We start from the raw sequence: 26,108 nt of genomic DNA, 5'->3' as shown, positions 1-26,108 counted from the left end.
ACTGACCGTAGCCAGTAATGTTTAACATCGGCGATCTGCTGGGAACCGTGTCTTAACAATCGGGACCATGATTTATCAAAAATATTGTCAATTTATAATAGTTTTCATAATCTTGTTGCCAATTCAGCTTGAAAAAGCCCCCCCCCCAAGCCAAATGCAATGTTGAAGGTTGGAAAGTACCAGCTTTGAAAAAAAAACATTTTTCAGCTTGACCTGCTTTTTCCCCAGGCCGACTGAAAAGCAAACCTGAAATGGAGTCAGCCCAAGCTCATGATTTTGGTAACCAGCAAGAATCATGGTTCTTTTAGCTCATGAAATGATTATCTTAGCTCATAAATTGGCGTTGTTGGCTCTTTGTTCTGTTGTCTCATCAAATGAACAAGGAATTGGTTATTCTGCCATTCGGTTTTAACTCTCGGTAGCTGCGCCAAGTTTCCATTTCTTTTAAATGCGATTCACGCCTCTCCAGTCGTCATCCTCAAGAGAACTGGAGCACTTAATTAGCGCATTTTTCGGGTGAGAATATTTTTCCACAGTGATATCATTTCCCCAAAAAGGATAGGATCGGATGTTAGTGATATGCATGCAGTGAAAATAGTCCATGAGTATTTTCACAGAAGAAGTCAATGATCAGAGGTGAGAATGGTATGCAGTGAGAATGGGCCAAAATTACATATTATCGGTTAACAGTTAATTTTGTTATGCAACAAAATAAAAGGGCATTAGCATAGTGCTGTCATCTTTAGGATTTTGTTTATACTAAATATATTTTGATAACAATATTATATTAAAAAAAATATATGCAATTTTTTATTCTTGAATTCAGTCATGTTTCGAACGATTTTAATATTTATTTATAGTTAAAAGAAAATATAATTTCGCAGCTTTTCCCTTCTTAAGAAATAGAGAAATCTTCTTAGATTTCTGAAATTTTTTTATAATTTTACCCAAACCTACAACTTTTATCGGAGACAAACTGTTTTCTTTCTACTTTTTAAAGTTAATAAAAAAAAATTCGAAATCTTTTTTATTTTAAGAATATTTGAATTAGAAATTTCATTAAATATAACTGCATTTTAATAATTAACTTTTGGTAAGTTGATGAAAGTAATCAATATAATTGTTTAATTTTTTACTCTGAATATTTTAAGTTGATAATTTCGAAAGTTAACAATTTCAAAGTATGCAATTTTTTTTAGTTTAGTTTGAGCATATTAAAGAAACTCTTCGTTTAAATTTTTATTAAAAAAAAAAACAACAAATAAAAAATTCCAAGATACTATACGATTTCAAGAAGTAAGACAATTCGTTTCATTTTTTTTTTTTTTTATAATTATAAGAATATTTAAACTAGAAATATTCTTTAAATATATATGCATTTTTGAACTAATTAAAGAGAAAAGTCAACATTTTAAATGCATGTTTCGCCAATTATCTATTTGAAAATGCATGTATTCATCTTTGTGTTGAAATTATAATAAGCCTTTTACATTTTTTTTTCTTATCCTGTGAAAAAAAGAAAGCAATATAAAAATTTGAATCGGAGAAAAGAGGTGTAGTTCTGAAAGGATGCGAAGAAGAGTTTTTAAGCAGAGCAAAACAAAAAGTAATAACTGCGAAATAACGCTAAGTTAGTTATGGTTCAGAAATTACGGCCGTAGTTAATCATTATGAAATTCATTTAAAGATGGCAGCACTGTTCTTTAAATGTGCGATACCTTGGCCGAGTGCGATATAATACAATTCTTGATGACGTTACTGGCCATAACCACCTAGTACCTGTTTGATCTTGTCTGGTCTACACGTGTTTGCTGTCATTCATTTTGTTGCTCTTGTTAACTTTGGGTGGAGTCAGTTGTTTGTTATAGCTTTTCTTTACATTTCATTTTCGTGATTTTAAAGTAAATTATATTTTTCACTTTCGATTGAAATTCCATTTTTATTTTGAATCACTTCTTTATATTTTTTTATTGTAGGATCCACAAACAGATAAATTTCAAGCACGGCAGTAGTGGTAAGTTTCTTTTTTTCATCATAAAATTTATTTTAATTAACTTCTTTGAGAAATTTCTTATTAATGAACGTAATTTCATGTTCGTATTTCTTTAGAATTGCATTTAAGTTCGATGAATGCAGTGGAAAATAAGTCTTTATATTTTCAAATAATTTTAAAGATTTTATTTCCGATTGCTCAAAGAAAAAAAATGTTTTTAATCAATAATTATTTTGAATTAACGCGATGAAATATTTTAATTTTATTTCGTATTTATTCACAATCTAAGAACATAAATAATAACTGGAAACAGTGTATATATTGGGGGATTCCCCTATCGTGATCTGTGGCAGAATAATCGCCAAGTTTTGGGCGCAATGTTTACATCTTATGTTCCAAAGATTATTCTAAAAAATATATCAAAGTATCCAATAGTAAAATAAATTTTCTTGTTTAATATTTATTTAAACCATGTAGTAACTCGATTTTTGTAAATATTTAACATATTTTGAATGTAAATCATAATCAAAATTCTTAACATTACACATAATGTGGTAAAGTTCGTCATTGTTAAATTTAAAAACTATTTTTCCTTCTGATTAAAACGATTCTTAAAAAAAATTAAAGTTTTGATCTTTAATTTTTTTTAAATATTTTCATTAAGCTATTTAAATTACATTGTTAATAAAGATTGAGCAATATGGCTAGCACTTTCGCTCTCTAGGTTAAATATTTCTCAAATTGTGATTATTTAAGAACCAAATATAGTTGTAAAATTTCAAAAATAAATCACCAAAAAACAAATGGCTTAGAAATTCTTAAACTTGGTATTTTTCATCCATTATATTCTATCTATAAGTGAAAAATAAACTAAATATAGACTTGATATTTTGACAATTGGTTGATTTGTTGTGAGATTACCTTATACTATTTCTTTTTATTTAAATTTGTTGTTAATAATGTGATAGTTTTTTTTTTACATTTATAATTTTCTCTTGAGAAGATCTCAAGCATTTCTCATGTGTTTAAAATTTTACATATTCTACCGTAGTTTGCATGTACTTTAAAACTCTTTTCTCTCGTCTCATGATCAATACAATACTTAGATTTTGAGGGCTAAGTTCGATAGAACTATTTCTGGCCGATCATAAAGCAGTTTTTCTGTTTCTAATGGCAGTGGTGGAGAGAAATCGAGGGGATAGAACGATAAAAACTTTGTTATATGTTGCAAACACTCTCGAGCAATTTTATGTAAATAATTCGCTGGTTGAACAATGGTGTATCAGTTTTTGATTGAGTGATTAAAATATTTCTAATTACTTGATAGCATTTAAAATTAATTTTCAGATTAAAATCTAAGACTACGATTCAATATTCATCAGTAGTCACTTTAATTTCATGTTCTTTATTTGTAGTTAATTAGTTATGAAAATAAATTATCAATATTTGATTAAGTATAATTTTTTACAATTATTATCCGATTAGTGTTTGATATTGTCGTGAGTTTTCCGTTCTGGTTAGGGTGTGTGTGTTTTATGTATATCAGGGGTCTGTCTAGGTTTTTCTGACAGGNTGACTCTATGTCATCTATTTCGTGATTTTCGATTTTAATTTTGTCATTTTTCTTTTGATTTATTCTCATTACTTTAGTTTTCTTCTTGTTTATGAATAAACCTACACTATTTGAATATTTGTTGAATTTGTCTGTTTTAAGCTGAACGTCTGTACATTTGGATGAAATAAGTACGACGTCATCAGCAAAATCAAGGTCTTCTAAAGTAGTGAAATTCCACCTTATTCCTCTTTTTTCATCTTTCAAGCTGTTTCGCATAATCCAGTCTATCACCAGTATAAATAAAAATCCCGATAAAACACATACCTGTCTCACACCAGTTTTTACTAAAAAGAATTCAGTTAATTCTCCATTTACTTCTATACATGCTTTGCTGTTATCATACATATCTTTGATTATCTTAATATATTTCTCTGGTATATTATAAAATGATAAAATTTCCCATAATTTCTCTCTCTTAACTGGATCAAAGGCTTTACTGAAATCAATAAAGTTTAAATATAAAGAGGTGTTAAATTCTAAGCTTTGCTCAATGATATTTCTAAGTGTGAAGATTTGCTGCGTTGTTCCATTTCCACTGCGGAAACCTGCTTGTTCTTCTCTTAAAATTCCATAAATTTCATGTTTTAGTCTATTCAAAATTATTCTTCCAAATATTTTTCCCGGTATGGAAAGTAGGCTAATGCCCCTCCTATTTTCGCATTCTGTTAGATCGCCTCTCTTGGGAATTTTCACTATTACTGCTTCTTTCCATTGTTCTGGTATGCTTTCATTTCTCCAGATTTCATTGAAGAGCTTTTGCAACTGTCTTGTAGCGGTTTCAAAATCTGCCTTAAGCATCTCTGCCACGATTCCATCTCTCCCTGCAGCCTTTTTCGGTTTTGTGGCCCTCAGGGCATTCTGTACCTCATCCAGCGAGATATTTTCCAAAGAAAACTCTACAGTAGATGCTACATTTAATGTAACATTTGGGAGTTGCTCAGAATTTTCAACATGGTGTGCGTTAAGCGTATCTTCAAAATATTCTCTCCATCTTTCTTCGATTTATCAATATTTGATTAAGTATAATTTTTTGCAATTATTATCCGATTACTTTTTGATATTGTCGTGAGTTTTCCGATCTGGTTAGGGTGTGTGTTTTTTATGTATATGTATAAATATTAAGAATTTGTAAAAACATTCAAAATTACAAATTGTTATCTGAGATAAATGTTATAAAGTGCTTTTATCATACTTAAAAATATCCAATTATAGTAGCTTAAAGCGTTTACTAAGAGAATCTTAAAAATGAAAACTCATCATCATTGTATCCAAACTTGTTTAAAATTATTGTTCTAAACCAAACTAACAATGGAATTCTCTTTTTAAAAAATTTTGTAAATACTATGAAATATGTAAAGAGAATATAGCACATACAAACTGTCAAAAGAGATAAGTTTCTTCACTAGTGACCTAATGTTATAGCGAAATTAGGAAAACAATCACCATCCATCGAATATTAGTTAAACAGAATTGGAGAAATCTAATCTATGCTGCATGTTTCAGTTGCATAAGAATGTAAATTATTTCCAGAAATCAACTGAGTTTTTATTGTGTAAATGTTTTCTTAAGTATGAAGACATTTCTATTGACTAAGTTGCCTCCAGATCACACTGGCTAATTTGATGTTAGTAAGTCAGAAAGTTAGGTGATAATAGATTTTCATTTGTAAACTAGTTTTGCATATATATAAGTAAATAAAATACAATAGCAAGGCTTAGTAGATGTAAAAACTTAATTAAAAGCTGACATATTGTATGAATTCTCTGCCTTATGTGTGACCATTGATTTTAACTTCACAAAAATCGCATAAACATGATGTACCATTTTGAAAATAGGCTTAAAGATTACATTACCCATGATTGAATCAAAGCATAATTTTTTAAATCTTAAACAAAATATCTAAGGATAATTGAAATTGCAAATAAAAAGTAAGTGAACCATTCAAAGTTATTTCATAGAATCTTTTTTTAGCATTGATCAATGTTTTCAATGAACAATTGAAAAATATCCACTTTTGTTCTGAAAATATGCTGAATATTTTTTTTTAAACTTCAAAAACACTAAACATTATAATGCTTGTAAAAAAAGTAATTTATCCCCTTGTTTGTTTGTATTATGACATTCATTATCATAACATGATTTTTATATTGGATACAAATTTGTTTTTGATGATAGCAGAATATTCTGAAAATAAATTGAAAAGTAGAGTTTTCAAATTCAGGAAAGCATCTCATTCTCACTTATGCTTTTGATTGTAGCTAATATCATGTTTCTTTAAAAAAATGCAAAAAAGTTAGGCATCCATTTTATATTGATCATTTTTAAAGATTTGTGTGTAGTTAATGTCTAGTGGTTTTGTATTAGTTTTTTCATACTTTCAAGATTTTATTCATGTGTTTTATGTTCTCATCATAAGTGATATGTTCCTCAGATTTATGTGGGTAAAATTTCAACCAAATTTTAAATCTATAAACTTATAAACTTCTTTTCTTTATTGATAGCTGAAGTTGCAGGAGTTTGATAAATCATAATAAAGCTGCCCGTTTTCATTGCGGATCACAAGTTGTGCGTCATCATCCATAAAACGTATGAAAGATTCAACTTATCAATTCCTTGTTTTTTCTTATATTATTATAAATGGACTGAATCTAAAAGAAAAATGGGTTAGTTTTTATTACTAATTTCATATAAGTATAGTGTATCATGGTTACTGTTAAATTCGAAGGATGATATATAAATTGTTTCAAAAAGGCAACTGCCTTTAGGAGTAAGTCAATCTTATTGAGTAAATTTTTAAAAAAAATTTTAGAGTTGGCATTCTTTTTTTTTTCTTCAGATTTCTTTTATAGAAAGTTGATTTTTTTTTATTGAATAAATTATTATAAAATTGCACTGTATAAAAAATAGTCATGGTTGTTAACAATTATATTTGTATACTAGAAGTTGATATAAAGCATGTAAATTCTACAATTATTTATCTTATGCATATGTCTCTGGCAAAGTATATAACTCAGAATAGTCAAAATCATTTTTTGATAGGAATGTAAATAGCATTTCCTTTAAAGTTTTCGCTGTTATTTTCATAAAAATGTATGAGAACAAAGTTATATACAACAAATTGTCAAGTGTTTTGGTTATAAATATTGCTAAAAAATATGTGATCAAAACCTTAGCACAAGAAGTTGTCTGGTCCCCCTGACTAAACGTTTTAAAATTAACCTCCAACTGGTGAGCACAATCTTAACATGTAAAAAAAGGCACCTGTTCCAGCATGGTTTACCTTTTTATTTTTTCCATCTAATAATTTTCAGCATCTTTTATTTTTATTTTATAAGAATTTTGGAAGCTGATAGTAGTGTTGGATTTCTTTCTAATAAAAAAGAGAATATTAATGATTTTCAATTTGACTTTTAGATAATTTTGAAGCCTTTTTTATATTATGGGCTCTAAACTCTGGCGATAAGCCTGTGCCTGTACTCTATACCAAAATGATGTTACACTAGTTGTTTTCGCATTTTCTTCTGAATTAAATTCGTATGATAACTTATTAATATCCTCATTCAATACTTAACATGTGGAATTCTGTAGAGTATTATACAGTATTCAAGACAAGTATGAGAATTTGAGTCTCCGTAGGCAGCCTCTGTAAAATGACCACCGGTTTGTGATACGGAACGTCTTCCATCAGGTTTACATTGCGAGAAACCTTTTAACCTCAATTTCAGACAGGCTGCCGCTCGTTGCTACCATGAATTTTGTGTTAGGGTAATATTATGGTTGACTTTTTTCTAGTTTTTCCTCTTATGTCTGCAATTGTTGTAATTAATGTTTATTAAACATATTTTTCCTCAACTGTAATCATATTCAAGATATTACTAAACAGTTTTAGACATTCATACAAAGGTCAATCATAGATTAAGATTTTGCAGTTCATTTACACCTGCTACGTATCAGCTGCATCTTTAAAGGAGTGTTGCTAAATTATAGTACCTTGTTCTAACATACACACTACATAGTTGGTAGTAATATCCAACACTTGCTCGAATAGACTGTTCATTGACACGGTATTTTTTTAGTGATTTTTTTTTTCTTCCTTTTATGTTTTACTGGGAGAGTGAGTATCTGAGTAGGAACATAGTAAATGAATAGTCGAAGTAAAAGTCTTTTAAAAATTTCTTGCATTTAAAGATAAAGTAGTATGTCAAAAGGAGCTCTTAAAGCTTAATAGAAACAGTTTAAGGAAGATCATAGGTCTTCTTACTGGTCACTGCATCCTCAGGAGCCACCTACACATAATAGGAATGGAAACCAATTCTCTTTGTCGAGGTTGTCATCTTGAAGAAGAGGCATCACGACACATACTCTGTGATTGTGATGTCTATTCTGCTCAAAGATTTGAGCATTTAGGGCAGCATTGCGTCAATACCTGGGAACTGCAAGATGTTCCTGTAAGGTGCTTGCTGAACTTCATTTCAGCTATAGGGCTTTCTTGCTAATCACGATTTAGGGTTTGGGTACAATAGACCTCTGGTCAATGTGTCCTGCTCGTCAGAGCTGCCCAACCTCTAAGTCTAAGATAAAGTATCAGTTAATTGAAGGTAAAAGAGAAAGGAGTAAGGTTGCAAATTAGCACTATATGGCTATAGAAAAACCCAAATCGACGACATATTAGAAATAAAGTATGCATTCTGATAAATTATAATAAGGTAGAAAAACTTTTTCTATAGCTTTATTACAATTACCTTATCACAAATTTATACGTTTTGACATTTTACATAAAATGTGGGTTGTGGGGATTCTTTTAAAAAAAATTTAAAGCATGTTATACTTGCACATTCTCCCCTTCCCGTCATTCTAGGTATAAAAGTCTACAAGGCTAACTCATCAATGATTGGCATCTAAATTGGATTAAATTATAAAAAGTCAAAAATACCCAGCACTTCTAGTAAATTATTTTTTGATTTACAGAGCAATAAGGAACAAGAGGGGACAAATTATCCCATCCATTGTTCTGCTAACACAGGTCACATATACACAGTCCAGCAAACAAGCATTCTTCTGAGAGGTTTTATGATCATTGTAGTTTACTGAAGTTTCAGATTTCATAATTTTTTTATAGTACTTTGCAATTTGTACATGCCTGAACTCTGAGCTTTATACTTTGCCAGTGAAATCTACACCAGTGGCCAGAAAAACTAGATTTTTTTTTTTAAAATGTAGAGATAATAAACTACTTATGAAGTGTGGGCATTACTTTTAAAGGGGTAATTTTGCTTGAGGATTCGGTAAGATTTGGTTTAAGATTATCCATTTTGCTATGGGATATTAGAATAATAAATTATCCGATTTTCGTTTTGTAAATTTTTTCTTTCAACTTTCTTAAATGTGAATATTTATTTTAAGAAATGCTGAAAAATTATTAAATATTAATTATTAAATATTATAAAATTATATAATATTTTGTATGGTTTTTTTAAGCTTAAGTTTACGGCAAAATAAACTAGGTAAAATATTTCTGAAGCATTCTCCTTGCATCTGCTTGGGAACTTACGTAAGATCACAATGAAGATGTAAGGATTCGTAAAAAAATTTTTTTTTATATATATTCCATTCTGTTTCAGCTGTTATCCTTGTCACAGCTGTATGGCAGATTAATAAACATAAAATGCAATTTGCACTGTAGTTGGGATTACTACTAAAAAGTTTCGAGGTTGAAAAATATTTATGGTAACTTTACTACATATGAATTAAAATTTTTACTTGCACTTTTATCTTTTAAGAAGAAATGAGCTTTTTTATACTTAAGCTAACATATAAAGTCCCTTTATATCATGCTTTAAAAATCCCTGTCATGGCTAAACACACTGGTGTATAGGTCTTTATTTGAAAATTATGATTAATCGGCACTTTTCCATTTTGTCGGCACATGTAAATTCAGCTATTTTATTTATTTATTTTTATTTTTCAAAAAAGAAAAAAATATCCCTCATCTAAAAGGATTTTATTAAAAATATATTAATATAAATAAAAAACAATTGAATTTACTTGGGTCCAGTGATTGAATTGGAATCTTTATCACCAGAGCCGGTGAAATGGTAAAGTACCAATTAATCAAATGTTCTTAACACATATAAAGTTGCAGAACATTTTATGTACAAAAAAAAAAAATTTGAAAAAAGTATACAAAAAAAAATTTTGAAAATTTCTGTTTTAATGTATCTTGGATAAGACAGAAGCTGTCCAGTAAATAAACTCTGAATTTAGTGTATTTCAATTAAATTATTTGCATTATCTGTTCCATTGTATATATATATAAAAAAAATTATATTCTACATTGACTTTAAAGAAACACTCGTAAAAGAACAATAACAATTGACAAAAAGTAAGATAGCTTTTAGTTGTATAGAAAAGTAAGATTGCTTTGTTTAATTTGTCTTATGCACAGTTTTTTCAAGTAGGAAATGTTTTTACTTAGAAAAAGTTTCTAGATTTAACAATTAAAAGTTTGCTGCTAGTAGTATAGTAGTTTGCATGTTAATTCTTATGATTGCGTCACTTAATAGTTGTTGAACTTAATAGCTAGTTTAAATGTTAATTTCATAAGTAAGTGGAAACTTAAAATCGCCAATTTGAAAAAAATTAGATAGGTCTAAATTAAACTTAATAAATTAATAGGTCTAAATTAAACTTCTTAAATTAAAAAAACAGGTTTTCCATAATTTATATCATGTATAGTAAAACATAATTTTATAATTACAAGACAAACACTGTTCAAATTGCATAATCAAATTTTATTAGTCCTTCTAAATTAGTAATTCACATACAAAACATTTGCTACTACGAAACAGATTCTTAGGCATAAATTGAGCTATCTGGTTCTAGTGCGACTTTCTGGGGCCCTGAATCAGCTTTGGAAATTTCTCCCACATCATTCAGGGTATCTATATTCAAGATTTTTATAATCAAAGTATGGTAAATACGAGTATCTTAGTACAGGCTCTTAAATATGTGTAGATTTTGAAGTTCTGTGTAAAATCATAAAAATATAAAATTAGTAATTTTTTAAAGTAAAAGGGAAAATTTGTACTTTCTGGTACTATATTTAATTTAATTTGTTAAGCTATAAAATTTTACTAAGCGATTATGAAATTTTTATTAAGCAATTGTACTATTTTAGTTTATTTCATTTTTTCCAAACCTCTTGGAATAAATTGTTTCTTCTAGACATAATGCCAACTCTGATTTTTGTAATATGATAACCATGTTTCATATTTACAAAAGGTTTTTTTTTTTTTTACTTTAGTGTGACTTTACCGTGTGAGTTTATTGAATTGTAATATTATGAAAGATTTTAAAATTGTATTTATATTGAAATTTTTGTGATTTTTATGGAATTATATTTGTTGTTAAAGAATACTAAAATACTCTGTAAGTGGGATATTATAGTATTTTCTGACAATTGTTAAAATAAAGTTTAATAAAATTACAATTGAGTCATCCTATTCTTAAAATGGTTATGTCAACAAGCTAAATTTTTTAAGGAGAAATTCTGAAACTTTTACTAATTTTGTTAGGCAAGCCCCTTTATTTATTTATAAAAGTCTATATACAGTACATGAAATTTTAGTTTTGAAGATATTGGCCTGAATAAAATTGTCTTCATAATAAATATAAATATTTTCTAAAATGTAACAATTATAACTTGGAATTATAAAAGATAATAGTATCTTAAAAAGCAAAATGTATATTAGGAGATGAGGTGAGGGCTCTATTCCCTGAGCCACCACGGCTGTTTTTGGGTAATTTTATTTTACAGCTGTTGCTGAATATACTACCTAATTATGAGTTCATGACTATCAATGTTCAACTCCATAGTCTTGTAATTTAAAACAAGAGGAAGCTCCTGGATCAAGTAATGGGAGAAATTGTCTTTGTGGAGAACTTTTTAATAGAACTAATCCGCATTTGCGTTATGTGGAAAAGTAAAGCACAGAAACCTCCCATGGTTAGCCAGATGGATAGGGAACTCTTACCCATGATCCTTCTACAGCTGAGGATATTTTATGCCAGCGCTGTGATTGGTGCAAGCTGGGTTAAATACTTTACAATCTCTGCTTTTAGGTTTTCCGCTTAATAATATTTTGCATATTGCACCAGGTTTTATTTCTCATACACATTTTACGAGTCTGGCTTTCCATCTTTGGAGTAATGATAATAATGGCCACTCAGTACTATGGATTTATATTTAAAGACTAGGCTGAAAATACTTGAGACCTCGCGTCATTACGTTTCTCAATTTCAACCGTTTTTTTTTTAAAAACCGAAGTGTTCGTTATCTTATGTTCACCAATGATTAATCTAGTTGGCTTAATCTTCAAGCTTCTCTTGAATCTAGCCAAAAGTCAAATCTATAAAACTGTCTTAGCAAAAACAGTTTTTGTAAAGAAAGAATTCAAAGAGAAATATATGTAAGGAAGTATTTAAAAAAAAAAAAAAAAAAGGAAATTATAACTTGCGAGTTTGAGTTATTTTAGGGATAGTAACTCATATAAATAATGAATCAGGGGCATTGAAAAGCAATAGAAAATTTTGATGCTTAGTTCATTTTAAGTGAAAAATAACGATATCTGACTTTTGACTTAAGTGGATATAAATGTTGAATTATAAACCTTCAACCGAAAAGTGTTTGGCTGTAACGAGTTTCGGAAATAGGTGACTCAATATTATAGTGTTTCTTTTATTCGTCTGATTTTTCCTTTTAATAATTTGATATTTCGTAAAAAAGATCGTCTTTACATTTGACTTTCAATATTTTCTTTCAATGAATGCTGAATATGTAAAATTGTTCAGTATCATGATGCAGAGTTGCTAAGTCTTTTTCTTGTGCTTGACTAACCGACTAGTGAAAAATTCTTAAATATTATGCCGATTGCTTTTACTCTAAAATTCAGAGAAAAAAAATATTAATGCTTAACTAAATGTGAGTATAACCAAATGTTATGCTCGTTGTAGCATTAATACAATCGAAGTTTCTTAATATTACACATTATTGATTCATCAGTAATATTGATTTATCAATAATTATTTTTAAAATCTGTAATATATTTATTGATTATTAAGTATTTTTGTTTTAAAAAAACAATTTTATTTATTTAAAAAAAAACAAACAATTTTACTTGTTTTTATTATTGCAAATGTCTAAATTTCAGAAGATACAAAACACATTTTTGCCCCCTTACTTTAATATAGTTATATGGAAGATAATAAAGTTTTCTATTTGAAAAATAGCGTCGAAGTTTTTTTTTTTTAAAAATACAACTTTTTTTTCTAAAATTTTCAACTTCACTTAATGTTATTCCGTTAAAGTCTAAATTTCAGAAGACGCGAAGCACATTTTTCGCCCCCTCATTTTTATTTCAGAGGAAAAGTTTTCTATTTGGAAAATAGAATTAAAGATGAAATTCTTTTAATTACCAATTTTTCTTGACTTTATTTTTACTCACGTTGAAATTTCAGAAGGAGCAAAACACTTTGTTCGCTCCCTTATTATTATTTCAAAAGGAAATAAAACATTTTTTCTACTGTTACTTAACGTTTCCATGTATCAAGAAGTGCATTATTCGCTCATTTAATTTCAGATAAAAATAAAGTTTCCTATTTAATGTATAGCTTCAAAGTTGAGGAAAAAATAATAGCTTTTTTCCCCTCTAAAATTACCAATTTTACTTGATTTTGTCTTGGCGAATGACTAAATATCAGAAGGGGAAAAGAACATTAATTCCCTTCAACCAATGTGTGTGTGAATGTGTTCCCCCAAAGAACATTCAACCCTTCACTTAAATTTTAAAGGAATATAAAGTTTTCTATTTGAAAAATAGCTCAAAATTTAAAAAAAAAAAAATTAAATTTCTGATTTTACTTGACACTTTTTTCTGAGTGTCTAAATTTCAGGGGAGGGGGGGTGAAACACATTGTTTGCCCCATCACTTAAATTTTAGAGGGGCCCCCCGGTAGACACGCCCCAGTGTCTGACGCTAGATAGTAGAGGAAACAACTAAGTAAGACAGAAGTGCAATAAACAGAAAGTGTTAACAATCAACTACATGCAGTTATGACCTTTCACCCTCTCTGCGAAGACTGTTTGTTCTTTTGAGAAAAAGAAATGATTTTTTTGGAAAAAGTCTTTTAACCGTTTTTTACCCATCCCGTTATGGTAAAGTAGATATGGAATTACAAAAAAGAATATTTTCAGTAATTCTATCTTCATACAATTTCTTTCTTATATATATATGAAAGTGAGAAATTTAATTTAGAAAAAAATATGATGCGGTGCCTTCCTACGGGGCCCCCTTGACCATCAGGGCGCTTGGACGGTGCCCCGGCGTAGTTACGGCCATTAGTGCAATGAAGTAAAAACTCTTCATTCCATAAATTAACGCTGATACCCAAAGCATCGAAGTAATCGTAGTCTCTGTTAGCTAGTAAAAAGAGGAAAATATATTACCTGCTCATACTACATTCTGGTTTTATTTTATTGAACATTTAATGAGAAAGGCAAAGAAAATACTAAGCAAATCTATTTTATCAAAACCTCAATTGAGCTTGTTAGTTTCATGGTTTTCAACTACGATTTCGAGTGACTGTAATCACGTTTTAAATACATTCAACACTTAAGTTTTACTAGAAAAATTTTCCAACAGTAGAGAAAGTTTTATAAGATTCCAAAGTTATTTGCGTTTTCAAACCAAAAAATAAAAAAGTTAAAAACATTTATTCCATAAAAATATTAAATTAAAATTTTTTATAAAATTAATGCATACATAATTCCTGCCAAAAATAATTTTTAAAATTTTGAAGTTTATTAAGAAGTTGCTGAACAAGTTACTTAATCTTTTCTGAATGTTGAAATTTTTATAGGAGTCCATTGCACTTAAAAAAATCATGTCAAACATTACGTCTGTTCCACTACGTTAATATAAATTTTTTTGATTAAATAAGAATAATACATGTTTGTATTTATGCAAGTAAATAATTTTTTATTCTTTCATCAAAAAAGCGACAGTTTGGTTTAGCAAGTCTTTGTTTACTTGGGGGCTATATTTCCGATCAATTTTGGAAGCAATCTTGAAATGCGTTTTTGAAAAATGTTATGAAATAATCGATAACAATGGATGTTATGTATTCCTCACATTAGCATGGCTGAGTCAACACCTCCAATAGAAGAAATCCTAACCCCGTTTTGACGTCACGAGTTGTAGGTCGTAGCGTAATTTCAAATATCACGTCTTGATGAAGCTGTTCTTGACGAAAGTTTTATAGTTTATTTGCTAACTATAAATGCAAGAAAATGTTTTGGTGATGATTTTAAAGTGTAAATTACCTAAGCATTTCTCTACACTTTCCGATTTATATAGTATTTAAACATTAGTTTAGAAAAGCGTTTTTGTATACTTAATTAATAATTTATTGATTTAATTTAAATGCATACATGATTGGCGATCGAAATGGGCTACAGGTGGCGTAAAGCAGAACTCTACATGCTTTCACCATTAGCGTGGGGAAAGTCATAAAGGAAGGAAGTACGTTAGTTTCTCTCTTGATTTGCATATAATATTAAAATCTTTCAAGTTGGAAAACTATATGGAACTGAAAACTACTCTAAACATAGTTCTGAAGAAAAATATCACTGAAATTTTAAAAAATATTTTTATTAAATAAAAAGGAAAGATATTAAGAAAAGGGAAAATAGCGTAGTACATTCCTATACAACTGAAAAGAGGAGGAGAGGGAAGGCAGAAGGGCTAAAGGCATGAAACCGGTCTCTCCCCACATGGCGTATTCGAGTGTTGCGATCGCCAATTGATTTAATTTATGCAAATCCATACCTGCTAACTTTTACGCGTAAAATGTACGCTTATACATTGTTTTTTTGCGCATCTTAAATTATTATTTTTCCGAATATATCTTTTTTCTAAAATGTTACCTTCTGCAAGTGCGTTTCTTGTATTAGCAACTGGTTTTGCGTTTGCCCAACAGCCTCTACGGAAACGAATTGATGCGCAAAACTATGGCAGTGAGAACAACCTTCCGTAGATAAACGTCATACCGCTTTTGTAGGCGGGGCGTATGTGTCCTTGTCTGTTAGATAGGGACAGTGATGACGTATTTCATGACGTCAAATCCCGCCTCCTTTCAAACATTTTTTCGAACGAACCATTTCAATGGCATTTCCTATGTGAATTTAAGACGGCAAGATTTTTAGTTCATTATTGAAATAAAAAAATTTATGTAGCGCTTCTGAGGGACTTATTCCTAATTTAAGTAGTTTTCTTTATACGGGGTATCAGTAGATTTTACGAGTTAAGTGCATTAAATGCTATTAGCGTCAATATTTTTAACTCTTGTTTCATGTTCATAATAATGTCTTATTTTATTTAGAATTTGTTACATATTCTTGACCTACATCTAATTTTTTTCTTTAGTTATGGAAAGGCATACATTGTTCTAAAATTAATTTTTAATCTATAATTAGATTGTATTTATCAATACTAATGTCTGTTTATTTAATTATGTCTGATGATTAAACTTGTAGTTATTGTAAACTTCGTTTGCTTAACATTTTCTGATTATTGCTGCTAATTCTCATAAGCTTTAGTTTTTAACTACTAAATAGGAATAAATTATGTAACTAACTTATTTAATACGTATACATATGGTTAAATCTGTACAGTTTAAACTCAGATTTATTATTTATTAGATTGACTTTTTCTTATTCATATTTGTCAACATCATCATTAATTAGTTTTTAACAGTAGTTTTATGCATTAATTTTTTGAGATGCCTTATTATTAGATAATTAATATTCGATTATTTCTTAACGTAACTAGTGTAGTGCTATGTTAATGTGTAGTGTTATGATAGTGCAGTGCAGTGTAGTGTTTTGTTAAAAGGGTCAATACTATGTTTAGTTTCCAGAATATATTTTATTTAATTAAGATTTTTAATTAAAGAAAAGCATTAAAAAGCTAAAAATTTCCTATATTTTTGTTTTAATTTCAAATTCTATATTTTGTTTAGACAAGATAGGGAGTCATCAATAAGCTCATTTATCATCAATTTATCTTAAAATCTCAGATTCCTATTTTATTCGATAAGAAAGTGCAACATGAATTTTTTTAGAATTCTTTAAAACATGCTTATCCCATACATAAACTTTTATTTAACATTCATATTTATTGATCTATGTATTCACATAGGTGTTTAAATTTTACTTATTTAATAATATTAATTTCACATGCATTTCAAATAAATATAATTCAAATTTTTAAGAAATTTTTTTATTTAGAAACTTAACTCTTTTTTAATTAATGTATGTTTACATATTTAGTTATACAGCTTTCATGTTTGGCAAATGTTATTGTTATCACTATTTATGGAATAAAATTTGCTTTTGACAATCTAAATCAAAATTTTTTAAATTACCTTCATAGTAATATTTTATTTGTTACAGTGCTTTGGCTTATGTTGAACGTAACATTCAAGTCACGATTATCCAAATTTATTTTTAATTTCATAATACTAATACCTACAGTTTAATTGATTGCAAAAATATGTTTTAAGACCTGTCAAACATTTGTTTAAGTTTTACATTATTTTTATTTTTTTTTAACTTGCTATCATTTTAGTAAATTTACCAATAAATTTGAACTATTTTAAAAACGTGTATCTCAAATGTTTTATATTTTTCACTAATTTATCTGACTTTATTCATGCTCCTTACATAACATTTTAATTTGTTTTAAAATTTTCATAATTATTTACAATTAATAAGTTGTCTCAATATTATTAAAAAAAATTGATTTAAAATAATATACATATTTTAAGAAATATTAAACATAAATTAGAAATAACATTTTCCAAATAATAAAATTCACAAATTTCCGATTTCCAGATTATAAATAGAATTTATATGGTAAATATTAAATACAAATTCTCCCAATCATATATACAAAAAGTTGGCTTCTACAGCATTCTCTCCTCTTTCAATCAATTTAGGTTCATCAGATGAAAACTTTACGATATGGAAGAGCTTAATTATACTTTTTCTTGCCATTTCAGTGGTTAAATTCGACTCTATATTAATATATTCAAAGATTTAGTTGACCCACTTTTAACTACATGAGAAACGCCATATTGGTAACTCTAGGCATCAAAACAGAGTTTGGAACGAGGAGAGCTAGTGACGTCGTTGATGACGTAGGACTAACCCCGTCTACTCGACTGATGATTGTTTCGTTTAAATCATGTGTGTGGCGAGCATTACCTTAAAAATTTAATTTTGATCGTTTGTTTCGAATATTTTTTTTACTTATGATAAAAGTTGTGGATGAGAACGAAAAGACATATTGCGAAACTTTTAATGCAAAATATTCAAAGGAAATTTTTAACACATGCATTGAAAAGGCAACTGTTGCTTTTCTTGCAAAATCTTAAATTTGTTTTATACACTAGAATTAATTTGAACTGTGTGTTTTACGATTATTATATTAATAGCTTTTGCTAATTTTTAAATTTTTTCTACTTTTATTTATCAATAAAAATTTAACATTTCTCAGCTTTTTGCTCTTCAATAATAAGTACTTCCTGGTTTAAAGTAGACTGTAAATTCAACACTAAATTGTAAATTTTTTTAAGTTTACTAATTGAGTAAATACTTAAGCTAAATATTGATTATTTGTTATTTTAACATTGAGATTTTAAGTTGGCAAGTATGCAAATCAATTTTATAGCAAATAAATTCTAAAACCTTAAGATAAATTTATTGATGAAGAGAAATGATATTTGATAAAAAAAAAAATTACTTTATTTATTAAGCAATATATGACATGCTATGTAAAATAGGCTATTATTTACACTAATTTCAAACGTATTTCACGAACTCGGTTTAACACCAAAACGTGTACAAGTACATGCTTAAAAACTAATTATATAAAACAAATAAAAAATGCTTTAAAAAAACAAGCAATTTTAACTAGCTTTTTCATGCATATTCTGCAAAATTTTGCAGTATTTTATGTTTAGAATTTTTTTTTTTTTGAGATAAAATTAAAATCAATACCGTATTTAAACAATATTCAACTCTAGGTAAATTCTAATACAGGTACTTCTGATATGTATACGCACACATACATATATTTATATATATAATTATTTTAGGCTTTTTAAAATGATTACCAAGGTTTATAGCTAGAACGATGATATTAAATAAAATTATGAATGGAAAGAGAAGACATTTAATAGAAAATATAACATAGATTAAATAACTAAATGCCAAAACATTATTTAATCAAATTACGCAGGTTTCAAATAGTGCATTATTACTTCTAGAACAATACAAAACATATATGACTTTAAGAAACTCTAAAACTAATAATGAATTTATTTCAAGGGACTCGAGTACTTTAAATTTAGAAAGGGAACCCCCTTAATTATAAAGAACATATTTGTCTGAAAGCACAGCCATTCCATAAACCTCGTCTGTATTGAAGTATAGAGGAATATAGCAAAAAAGAAAATATTTTACAGCAATAAATTTCTATTTCACTGCCATATATCATAAGATAAACAAAATATGACTTATAATGCCAGGAGGCCAATAATTTTAGTTCCGCACACGTGCACCTCCGGTGCTAGCTAAGTAAAATAATATATTTCTAATGTTATATTGCCCCTTAAGTAGGAACAAACATTCATAAAGTTATATTATGGTCGATTTAAATAAAATGATGAATTTATTTAATAGTTATTTAGGGAAAAAAATAAGATTTTTTTTTACAATTAAATGCTATACCAATGCATTGCTGCATGAAATCTAAGTTTCAAAACTATTTTGATTATGAAAACGGCGCAAAATAAATTATTGAAAAGGATCTAACATTACTTTTAAAAAAATTTTATTCCTGGAGGTAAAATTTCAAAATCACGTTAAAGAAACACCATAAAAAGTTATTAAATGTATGTCTGAATCTTAATATAAAACAATGAATTAAAATACGCGTATATTATGAAATAGATATAAAATTGAATACTATGATTAAGTATACAATTTTCCTTTCATCTATTGCAGAAAGCTTAAACATCCACGAATGTTTCTCAGATCTCGTTTTAAGGATTACACATAAACCGCACAAAAAACTTTTTTCGGTTTACATTAAAAGGTTTTTGCTGACAAATACCTTTTGTGTGAGTGAAAATAAACCTTATTTTGCAATCTGGTAGGCGAAAATGCACGTTATAAGGAGATGTTGATGTATAATGAGTCCACAATAATTTCAGTAGTCTAACCTTACTTTAAAATTAGAATTAAATAACTAAAAGAATAATTGTTAACATAATGCCATTTTTTAATTCGTAGAATTATCCTGTAACTTAATATTTCATAGGGTAAAATGCATTTAAAATAATAGGCAACCATTTTCCCTCACCTGTCAAGATAATTGCAAACACCTTACTTGAAATAAATCTATCTTAGGGGACTAACGTTACGCAAAAAATGGATAGTAAAATTTTCAAACCAGATAAGTATGATACCTTTATTGTAATCTTTTTTTTTATTTCCAATGCAGCAGGCGATACGGACATTATCCTAACGCCGTACAGAGATCAAAATAAAACAAAAATACAAATACAGAAGGACATGAAATATACAAAAGCAAAACATCAAACACAAAAATTAATTCAAGAACTTAAATTGAACAAAAGTTCTCTGGCCTCCCAGTATCGGGAGTAGATGCAGTTCTTTGTGAGAACTGAACAGTTGAGAAGATGTCCAGCATTCATCGTCGCACCACTGCGGCAGAGGGGGCAGGCAGGATTATCCACTATTTTAAGACGGAAAAGATGGTCATATAAGCAATCGTGCTTGGTAGCAAGACGAAAGCCTTTATTGTAATCTTAAGAAAGAAAATTACAAGGGTTGTGAATGTATCCTTTTAAACAAGTCCTCATTCTTCAACGCAAACAGGTCTTATTTTCAAGACGGTTGATTGGTTATTTTTATAAATATTGAAATTCAATCATTCATAAGAAAAGACATTAAGTTTACTTTTTATATTTTTTTGGATGAAAATAAAAAAAAAGATATTTGAATTAAAATTCAGAAAAATTTACTTAACTTTTTTCTAAACATTTTTATCAACAAAGGCAATTGTGAGCAGTAATTGTTTGTTTTCCTGGTTCCATACGAACCATTCTTTAATTACCTTTTAATGAAAAAAGAGAATCTCTTTTCATAAATTACAATGGGGTTGTAAAATTATGTTAAATATTCCATTTTGCATAAAGGCTTTAAACTCATATAGTAATCTAATTTTTACATGGTCAAGGTAAAAAATGGTGTTAAAGCTTCTAAAAACATGAAAAATCTATAACAATAATGAAAGTATAATTATTTCTAAAGTAACAACTGACAGAGGTTTTATAACAAAAAGTCATATTCCAGATACGGAAAACTTCTAACCTCTTTTTGTATGGATAATACAATAATAATAATTAGAATACTGTGAATATTATTTTGTATTATACTTCCTAAAAACCAATAATGATTAGTATTTATGAACAATTTAAAATTTTTGAATTTTACCCAGCCTTTTCCGATACTGTGTTAATGAATTATTTTATATTCTTCTTAACGATTAAAAACCATTAATGATTAATATTTATGAGCGATTTAAATTTTTGAGTTTTAGCCAGCTTTTTCCGTGTTCCGACCACTGCTTGGCAGTTTATTTGGCGTTTTGATTATCAATTTGAAGTGATCTATGTCATCGGTTCCCAAATTTTTTTTTCGACTGTGGAACCCTAAATGATCTAGCTTCTTTTGGCGGAACCCCGATACTTAATGAATAAATTTTGAAAAATTGCGAATATATTAATTTACGAAAGACTATTAATTTTTTTGAAAATTTGTAATGATCTAAATTTTATTAATAATTATTGAAAATATTTAGTGAATGAGTGAAGAAGGAAATTTTTCATTATATCGCTTTATTCATATTAGTCTTAAAATTTGTTAAGTCATACAATTAAATTCCCCAGGTCTAGAGAGGCACCTAGTCGAATTCATAATTTGATTTTAATGCATGCACAAACTGAGAATGAATGAGCTGAAGTACGGTTTATATTAAAATAAAAACGAAAAAAAAAAATAATAACGAAGATAATGGTTATTAGAGAAACCTTGTTCTTATTTGTTGAATTTGGGTATTTTTATAGATTTGGGTGTTTTATAGATATTATAATACTACAGTTAAACCCCACTATAGTGAACACGGTTTATAGTGAACTCCCGGATATAGTGAACAAAATGTTCGGTCCCGTGCCTTGCTATACACGCATAATGTTATTTTTTGTGGATATCGTGAACCAAAAAAGTGAGGAAGTTGGATATAATGAAATTTTTTCTGTCTTCGACTGATATTTTTCTTAATTTTTTTGGTAATAATTTTGAAATTTCTACTTCAAAATAAATACATATACCGATTTTTAAAATCATCTATAGAGGGGAATGTAATGATAAGCATTTTTTCTTGTTTGCTTCTTTTATTTCACTTTCTCATCCCTAAACAAACCAAGCAGATGTTTCCAACCCAGGCAGATGATGCACCTGTAAGGTGTCAGTGGTGAACATTTTCTGTCAGATGGAATGAGTAATTATTCATTATTGGTCAAAGGGTTGGACACTAATATATGTTGATAAGGCCCTCATTTCAACTCCTTTTTGCTCTCAGTTCAGTTACAAAAAACCTGCAAACAAGTGTCTCAAATTTAACTATGGCGAGTAGTAAACGTAAAACATTCTCCACTGATGATAAAATGGGCATAATCCGAAAAATTGAAAATGGATGCAATCAAGCTGATATTTGCAGGGAATATAAACTATCCAAATCTGCAGTTTGTGACATGAAAAAAATTTAGATGGCAGAAAAAGTTGAGAAAAGCAGATCAGAAGAATGTTGAAGAAGCATTACTGAAGTGGTTCACCAATCGAAGAAGCAGCAATCTTCCAGTATCTGGACAAATGTGGATGAATTTGCTAAGCGATTTTATGAGATTACTTTTATGTGCTCGAATGGCTGGCTGGACAGGTTTAAAAAGCGGAATAATAGAAATTCAGGAAAAATTATCTGAGAGTCGGAAAGTGTTTCCATATCTGATGTTGAGGATTGCTCATCAGCTAAAGATTACTAATTTTTTTTTTGTTCGCAAGATAAAGAGTAATGAAAAAGAACGTATTTTTTGCTACTACATAATATTTTTAGTCATTAATTTGAATAATGTGTAATAAAAGGGAGGAGTTTGAGAATTATTTGTTAAATTGCCTGAGTAACGGATATAGTGAACTCCAGGTTATAGTGAACCAAAGTTTCGGTCCCTTGAAGGTTCACTATAGCGGGGTTTGACAGTATAATGGAAATTTTCATACATGAATCTTCTTTTCATAATTCATTTATTATATTGTTGTTAGAAAAAAATATTCTTTAAAAATTTCTTTCTTCACAAGCATTTCATAAAAATATTAAATAAGAAACGGATTATTAATTGAATATGAATTTAATTACCGGTTTCGAAAAATATCACTAGTTGGAGAAAAACAATTCTCTCGAAACCCCTGTAACCCTTTCGCGGTTTCTCGGAACAATATTTGGGAACCACTGATCTACATTTCACTCACCCTAAATCTATTATTATGGCAAACTAAAATATGAATCTAGGTTTGGCTTCCTTGATTTAAAGGAAATTCAAGATAATTCTCATTTAATGTGCGCTAACATCGAAAAAAAAAGTTAGGCGTTTATTAATAGAGGTTGAATTAACACTAGATTTTACACATTGGTCGTTGTAATGGAAGGGTGACTGTAATGAGGGTCATGCTAATAATTTGTTGCTTTAGCATGTAAAGCAAGAGCACCATCAAGGAAAATATTAAAATAACATGAAATATTAAAATAACGTAAAATTGCTCGAAAGTGATAGTAAATAACTTAAATACATGCCAATATTTCTTATTTCTATATAGTGTAGAATTTAACTATTTGGTATTTTAGTGGCATTTACTAAATGCAGTTATTCTAATTTTGTTTTAGTTTGAAAACTCCTTGATCTTGGTGGTGTTATTGTCAAGCCGGAAGTTCTAGTTCTCTACACTATTTATTGTGGTAGTGAGAAAACAATTAAGGTGAGAATTGTTTTTTTTTTCCAATTTCGTTATCAAGCTTTTACAATATTTACTATTCATTATGATACAAAACTTCCCTAGAGCCAAAATAACTTGTGCTCTCATTGAACCAATATTCACGAATCTTAGCTCTATTACGCTAACAACTTTTTTATTCTGGCCCCAGTTGGGCTCAAAATTGGCACAATATTGGTCGTATATGAACATGCACCGAGGAACCAATTTTGGGATGTTTTAATATTGATTTTTTAATATTGGTCTTATTTAGGTCCATTATCTGCATATATATTGCCAAAATATAGCTTATATTGAGCCCTATAAATATAAAATATCGGGTGAATTGGACAATTCTATATAGGGCCAATATAAGTAAATAACGGTCCGCGGAATCCTTATTGAGCCAATATTCATGAATATTGGTCCTATGAGGGACCAAGTTATTTTGCTGCTAGGGTAGAGTTTAAAGGTCGTTATTTTCCAATATTGGCCATGGCTTTATATAGAATTGTCCAGGGTGCGTAGTGTTTTTAAAAAGTGCTTAATTTTGATTTATGCTTTTTAAAAGCCCTTAAAGGTGCTTTTATTATTCAGGGTTTGTGTAAAAAGTGCTTAATTTTCCATCTTTTAAAAATAGATTTTTTTTTTTGCCGTATCGATCGTCGTTCTGAATTACAAAAAATAAATGATTTTCGTAATTTTCTCGGCAATATTTATCAGAAACTAGTTATTTTATCTTGATTATGTAAAGTTTCTAAAAATGTTTTATTGATTTTATGTTTATAAATAAAGAACTTGAAGCGATAGAAAGAAATAGTTTTTATTGCTGCGCAGGTCCTAATTATGATTTTTTTGGGGGGAAAGTGATTAAAAATATTTCTTGAGTGCTTAAAAAGTACTTAAAAGGTGCTTATTTTTTGTTGAAAAATCTAGCTACGCACCCTGTTGTTCGATTCACCCGAAATTTTACAGCCACTTTACAACCAATATCGGCCCTATCTAGAGTTGTTAGATTCACCCGATATTTTGTATTCATTATTCAGCCAATATAGGCTCCATACTGGAGCAATATAAAAAAATCTAGACATTCCAATATTGGTCCCTCATGTCCATATGGGATCCATTTTGAGCCGAACTGGAGCAAATGTAAAATCGTTGCTAGGGTTGAGCAGATTTTATTAGACGAAGGCAGGTATGTGGCTACTTTTATTTTGATGCTTAAGAAAATATTTTTTCCCCTTCATTAATATAAATACCCTTTAGAGGTGCCTTAACCAATTCCTCTCGAAATGTAGCTTTAAAGTGAAGTGCTGAATGATAATGAAACTAAAAAAATTATATGAAGTATTATAGCATCAGGAATTTTTGATTGCATTACATATTTAACATGAAATAAAATTTCCAATATTAAGTATTTAATGCGGTATGAATACTTTATTACATGTTTAAAAATTTCATTACCTTCAAAAATATATAAATAGCAAATAATAGACGACATGTTTCAAGCGCTTCAAAAATAGGCGCCCATTTTCAAGACTTTCTGGCAAGTTATTCCAGTTATTTTAGCTTGATTATTGAAGAAACTGATGAAATACTTGGATTTTCACTGTTATAACTATTTTTTTTAATAGTTTTAAGGTCACTTTTAATCTGAATATGGTTGCGTCAAACATAAATAAGTGTTACTCGACACTGCATAATCGGTTAAATTGGTTGGGTCCAGGTACCGGATATTGAAATTAAAAACTGGGTACCGGATCCCAAGCAGTAAGATTATTTCACTGTGGGGTGTAAAGCGAGAATAGTTTTAAAATTAGTATGTATTTAATTAAAAAAACCTATGTATATATTGTTTTTTAAATAAAAATGCTCTTAAATAAATATATCTTGATTATATTTAAAAATATGTTGTTGTTGTTACATATGGCTTTATTGAAAATATTTATCCATATACTAGTATGTTCGGCTTTAAGTGGACATAAACAAGGAGTAAAAAGGAACAAAATTACATTAACAAACAAAGAAAACACATGACAACGCATATTAACACAAAAAGAACACAAAGATAAAATTAAAGTTAAAAAAAATATATACAGGGAAGAATGAGGAGTAGTCTTTACAGAGAGTTCATACGATCTCTGGCTTCCCAGTAAAGTTTACTGAGATCACCCCGCTTTTGAGATTCTTCGTCTAGTAAAGGGCAAGTGGTCTGAGTTCATGGTTCCCGAATTTCAGATTTGGCACTGGAAGGATACCTATTCTGTTGA

At 28.7% G+C, this 26,108-nt stretch overlaps 1 protein-coding gene across 7 annotated transcripts in view; it reads left to right on the top strand.

Moving 5' to 3' along the window:
* The window catches only part of LOC107447632 (uncharacterized), a 33,671-nt gene that overhangs the window by 2,483 nt on the left and 5,080 nt on the right, over positions 1 to 26,108 (top strand). The window contains exons 1-4 of one of the 7 annotated variants that reach the window (XM_016062594.3): positions 1,762 to 1,901; positions 1,977 to 2,014; positions 6,110 to 6,194; positions 23,753 to 23,844. The gene's annotated coding sequence lies outside the window, so the exon portion shown is untranslated. Of the gene's footprint in view, positions 1 to 1,761; positions 1,902 to 1,976; positions 2,015 to 6,109; positions 8,266 to 8,576; positions 8,710 to 23,752; positions 23,845 to 26,108 lie in introns of those variants that run through there. The other 6 variants (XR_011638094.1, XM_043054310.2, XR_011638095.1 and 3 more) reach the window with 6 other exon arrangements.

The sequence above is a fragment of the Parasteatoda tepidariorum genome, chromosome 10, assembly GCF_043381705.1.
Source record: "Parasteatoda tepidariorum isolate YZ-2023 chromosome 10, CAS_Ptep_4.0, whole genome shotgun sequence".
In the NCBI taxonomy this organism is placed as follows: domain Eukaryota; kingdom Metazoa; phylum Arthropoda; class Arachnida; order Araneae; family Theridiidae; genus Parasteatoda; species Parasteatoda tepidariorum.
This window is presented reverse-complemented; position numbering and strand designations above follow the sequence as displayed.